At 33.7% G+C, this 6,046-nt stretch overlaps 1 non-coding gene across 1 annotated transcript; it reads right to left on the minus strand.

The window, feature by feature from the left end:
* Window positions 1–4,112: 4,112 nt before the first annotated feature.
* Window positions 4,113–4,219, minus strand: LOC138807760 (U6 spliceosomal RNA). Its single transcript, XR_011366264.1, has one exon. It is a non-coding gene; the product is annotated as a U6 spliceosomal RNA (small nuclear RNA).
* Between the last annotated feature and the right edge of the window lie 1,827 nt (window positions 4,220–6,046).

Here is a 6,046-nt window from a genome sequence, read left to right on the forward strand (position 1 = left end):
GATGAATGAAGAAAATGTCACTCTCTCATACACACACACTTACACATGCATGTGGAATACTATGCTTCCATCAGAAAGAATGATACCACCTCATTTGTAAGGAAATGGAAGATCTTGGAAAAAATATTAAGTGAAGTAAGCCAGACTTAAAGAAACATAGGTCTCAGGTTTTCCCTTATTTGTAATAATTAGTTTATATCAAGAATAATCTCATGTATTTTAATTTGACATTTTGTTCTATGTTGAGCATAGAACATTATTGCTATATTGTTTGATATTATTTCTGCAAACAGGCAGGTATATTTAAAGAATTACATTAATCTCATCCATTACTGAAGGAAGAACAACTTTAAAGAGCAAACCCTACTCGGAAGAACAACTCCTATTTATTTAGCTTCATTCGGAAGAACAACTCCTACTTACTTAGCTTCATTCCTTTGTAAGGCCACTGTAGTCCCCTGTAACCTCATCTTGTACATTACAACTCTGTACTTGGTTATCCTTCATATCTACTATCTTCTACATTGTGATCTAAATGCCCTAGTGATTCCAGTTTGCTTTACTTTAAAAAAAAATCTCTCTTAATGTTTGAGGTTGGTGTGTTTGCGTGTGTGTAGTATTACAAAGATCAGAAGACAAAATTTTGGTTCATTTAGATTACATCTTTCTGGTCATTGTAAGTTGTGGCTAATGGGAGAAGTATCTTGCTATTTTAAGGATGAAACAGAACATGTATTTGTGCATGTACCAGAGTTGCTTTAATTGTGTGAATTTGAACACTTAACTTCGAAGTATATCTTGGCTGCTGTTGTGAATAATGTGAATAACAATGAACTACAAATATATTTACGAGTTACCCAGAGAGAAACAATCACATGATTGGTGAGTCAGATGATATTTCAACTTTGCATTTTTTTAGAAAATGCATACTAATTTCTACAACGAGAATACGAGCCTGTATTTTGACCAAGAGTGTATAGAATTTTCTTTTCTCCATACTCTCACCAACATTGTTACCTTTTGAGTTTTATGAAAGTGCATGTTTCTAATAGGTGAAGTAACCCAGACTGGCTTTAGACTCAATTCCTCTTAGTCCAACCTCCTAAATGCTTGGAATTACAAACCTTTACCACCACACCTGGTTCTTTTGGGGTTTTTTGTAAGAGTTATAATAGTTATGAAGTAGTATCATAGTAATTTTGAATTGCATTTCTCTAATGACTTCTGTTTACTAAGCCAGCATAGAAATGGTATTAAACACAACTTTGTAAACCCACTGTGATTTTCAGGGCTTTTTGGAAAACAGGCCTATTCAGAACTTTTGTCCATTTTTATTCATGTTACTTGTTAATCTCATCTTTAAGCTCTCTATACAAAATCAATAATTAATTCAAGGTAGTAGAAAGGAAAAAATTAAGCAACTCCTAACATTTTAAAATTTTCAATATCATGATATTGCTTAGATCACTTGAGACTATAAAACTCAATTTAGTTTGACCTTTTACAAGGCTATATTTATTTTATTTTATGTTTATTGCTCTTTCCAAAGCCTGCATGTCTGATTTCCCTTGGTTTCCTTCAGTTTCAAGTAGTTCAGATTTCAAACTGAAGAATAAATGGAAGGAAGCAAACAAAAAAACACTGTTCCTCTCATCCGATGATGCCTCTTCAAGCATGAGGTAAGTTCATCCTTCTAAGTCCCTATGATAGGGTATCAAAAGGAGAATTCATTCTTCTAGGTCTCCCTATCTTTGCAATGTAACTTAAATGATGTAAAACACAATATACTGCTCAGATAAGTTTACGTTTTATCAGTTTTGCACATTTTCATATGCGCTTCAGCTCAGTGCACAACATTTCTTCATTATTCTGTCCCTGATATTTTTACAATATCAAGACAAGATAACCAGTTTGAATTACAGCATGAGAAGTTATCCACCTGGCTTCCTTGAAAGCAGATCACAGTCAATTGATAACATTAGTTCTGGTTTCTCTCTACATGTAATGGTTTCTGTAATACATATGGAATTATATTTAGTATTAAAAATTGCTGACCAAACTCAAAGCTTATTCATAGAAACTTAATTATTTCACCAGTGTCATACCTCTTAATTCTTAAGATAATATTTGCTGTAATGCTAATGTTATTACCATTATAATGTTGGGAAAAATTTTAATTAAAGGCACTAAGTGCACGGTCCAAAGTCACACAATGAGGAAGGAAATCAGTCAAAGTTTCCAAAAGTCTTTCAGCAATACAAAAAAGGTAGGTAAAATCTCTCCATTCTCTTACACACTCAATTCAATATACATATTGTCCAAGAAATAATACCATAGCAATTGTTGCCAAGGGTGTTTGTTTTCTGCCACATTTTGTCTTCAACACAGACTGTGTTGGTGACATTGGGTTATCATGCACAGAGATGAGCTTATAAATTGAGGTCCAAAGAGAGCCAAATTTCTTCTGTTCCACATTTCCAGTTTCCTTTTTAAAAAGTAGTAAAATTTTTAAATATCATCACGTACTGTCTTTTAAGAATCCAAAAAGGAAATAAATTCACATATAATCACTCCAAAATGCTTTAAATGTAGATGATAAAACAAACACTCATGAAGTAAATTTTCTTCTACATTTAATATGTTTCTGAAAGCCTTGTGCTGGTTGGTCACCCTTGTAATCCTGACTACTCAGGATATGTACTCAGAAGGCTGAGTTCTGTGGATAACATTTGGAAACCAATCAGAGCAAAAAATCATGACATTATTTTTCAAAAATTTTAATGAACTAGAAAAGAGCATGAATGGAGATGTAGCTAATATACTAGCTCACCAAACTAGAGGGGAAAGGCCTAGCAAGACCTTAAAGCCCTAAGTTCAAACTCTGAGCACGCCAACATGCAGGCACACACACATACACACACACTCACCCACTTATTCACGTCAGTGTTTTGCATTAATTTCTTAGTTAATGATATTATATGGGTATAATAGGGGAAATAAACTTTTCCATCTCGGAACATTTTTATATGTATTTTATTGTTAAAATACCATACAGAGGGGTTTCAGTTACATGAGCAAGGTAATGAGTCCATTTCCTCTCAGGCATTGTTACCTCCTCCTTTGTTTTTTCCCCCACCATCCCTTCCTCACACCTCTACAAGTACACTCCCCTTCATCCCCCCCAACCCCACCTAAATTGTAAAGTTCAACTTTCAACATAGTGTCTTGTGCATCTCATTGTCACAATGGGTCGACCAGTATTCCTAGTTAACCATTTTGTTTCTTCTTTCCCCTCCCCAATTAGCTAAGTGTATATACAAGATTCAGGTGCACCAAAATCAAATACAGTGAAAACAGAGGTTATACTGTGGGCGAGGAACATATAAAGAAACAATAAAATACATCGTACATTATAAATACGTTTGAAATAATAGCAAGCAAGAAAAAAACCCACTTGTGTACTTACTTTGGGGGTCATTTCATTTAACATCATCTTATATGGTCATATGCCCATAGCTTTTGACCTTTTCTGCTTATCTCAGACATATATTATTTATTGCAAATAAGGGAAACCATGGGACCTATGTTTCTTTGGACTTGGCTTACTTCACTAATATAATTTTTTCCAAGCCTTTCCATTTCCTAACAAATTGGGCAATGTCATTCTTTCAGATGGAGGTATAGAATTCCTATTCTCTCTCTCTCACACACACACACACACACACACACACACACACACACACACACACACACACACAATGGAAATCAATCAATCTATCTATCTATCTATTTATCTATCTATAACATTTTCTTGATCCATTCATGTACTGAGAGGAATCAATATTGGTTCCATATTTTAGCTATGGTAAATAATGCTGCAATAAATATAGTAGTGCTAGTAGTTTTAGTATGGTCTTGTTTGTGATCATTTGGGTAAATGCCCAGAAGAAGTATTTGTTGGGTCATAGGGGAGCGCTATGTGGAATCTTTTGAGGAACCTTCATACTCCTTTCCGAAGTAGCTGAACAAGTTTACACTCCTACCCAAGAATGAAGTATGGTTCGAATGCAGTAGGGTTCCTTTCTGGCCACATCCACTCCATCGTCTGTTGTAAAAATATGGAACACTTCATGAATTTGCTTGTCATCTTTGCACAGGGGCCATGGTACTCTTCTCTGTATCATTTCAATTTTAGTGTATGTGCTGCCGAATTGAGCACAGAACATTTTTTATATATAAAGTGTAATTGATTTTCTTAAACTAAACAATTCAACAAAAAGTAAGTTCTAAAGAATTGTTGTGAAATTTTAAAACCATGTGTTTCTTATATAAGCACACATTTATGAATAAAGTCAAGATTGGCATGTCAAAAACAATATAATTCCAGATATTTGTTGTTCAAGAGATGTGTAAGAGGAGGAATTCAATTATTCTATACAAGGCACCTCTCATAATGAACATTGAAGCAAGTGTTAAGGTTTGTTAAAAGTTTTAATGTTTTAAATATTTTTAATTTTGGGAATTTGCTTATATATATGCCAAAATTAAGACTGTATGACAGGTCATAAAACTTTTCCATAAAGTATTTAAGATTTATTGTAGCAGCATATACTACTAAGTGTGTACATTTCAGAGTTTATAGAAATTTTACTAATGATAATTTGCAAATTCTTTGTGTAAAGAAGCAGAGTGAAGAGTTAAGACTTTGTTAATTCCACAGTTTCTGTTAAAACTTTAGGGCTTCCTTACATTATAGGTTAGCGAGGAACAAATGATGATATAAGCCATATACAGATGAGATGAGCCATAAATAATAATCTTAGTGGGAAACTTTAAAGACTACTCATAGCCTATAAAACTCTTATTGAACATCATAATCTTAGGCAGTTTTAAATGTACAGGATTATGAAAAAATAGTAAAACCTAATATGTAGTATACTTCAAATACTGGAAACACTGGTAATTGTTTCATTTTTCATTTTATTAATCATTAATATTTAATTATTGGTTTTGTTTATTGTAGCATTGTTTTCCTTGTTGTAATATAATACAACTTTTTGTAAGTCGTCATTAGGAGGTACTTTGAGAATGTTACTGGGATGGCCACACCATGTTTTATAGGTGCATATGAATTTACAAAGAGCAAAATTAAGAACAAAATACTCATTAAAATTTTTCTCAAGTAGAGTCTGAACCAGGAGTGTTAAGTGTCCACAGCTAAAATCTTAGCCCTAGGCTGAAGCAGCCGTCTTACAGAGTTGAGGACACAAAAGTGAGAGACAGTGATTTTTTGTGTTTTGATTTTGTTTTTGTTGGTCGTGGGGCTTGAAATCTTGGGCCTGGGTGCTTTCCCTTAGCTCTTTAGCTCAAGGCTAGTGCTACCACTTGAGCCACAGGACCACCTTTGTCTTTTTGTACTGATGTGGTACTGAGGAATCAAACACAGGGCCTCATTCATTCTAGGCACGCACTCTACCATTGAAACCCCTTCGCAGTTCCTGAGAAAGTGTATTTTAAAAAGTCACCTAAACAACATTTGCTTTCTGCTTTGGCTTATATAATGATATACATGAATATCTTTTTATATTTTTGTGAATTGTCATACTTCTAAATTTATATTAATTTCAGCCACTTTATCCTTTTGAAAGTCATGAAATATCTCTAAGAATTTGTTTCTGTAAAGACTGTTTTTGCATTTATAATTTCTTCTGAGTCACTTTTATTTTTTTCAAAATCACTTTATATTTTATATTGACGGGTTTTCACACATCAAATGCCTTCAAATGTATATATGTATTAAGGTTTGTATCCTGTCAATAAATGTGTAGAACACAATTATACCACTGACAAAAGATGATTTGCACTTCATTTATGTGCTTTTGGACTTGGAGAGTGATTTTAGGTGTGTCAACACAAGTAGAATCAGCATGAAACAAGCCAGCATTTCTTCATTTAAGATATAAGGAAAGGATACAGGTTGATCCATTGTAACAATAGGATGTACAAGACACTCTATCAGAGGGGGATGGAGGGAGGAGTTGAGGTG

Source organism: Dipodomys merriami, unplaced genomic scaffold, assembly GCF_024711535.1.
Source record: "Dipodomys merriami isolate MVZ:Mamm:240054 unplaced genomic scaffold, mDipMer1.0.p SCAF_43, whole genome shotgun sequence".
Classification (NCBI taxonomy): domain Eukaryota; kingdom Metazoa; phylum Chordata; class Mammalia; order Rodentia; family Heteromyidae; genus Dipodomys; species Dipodomys merriami.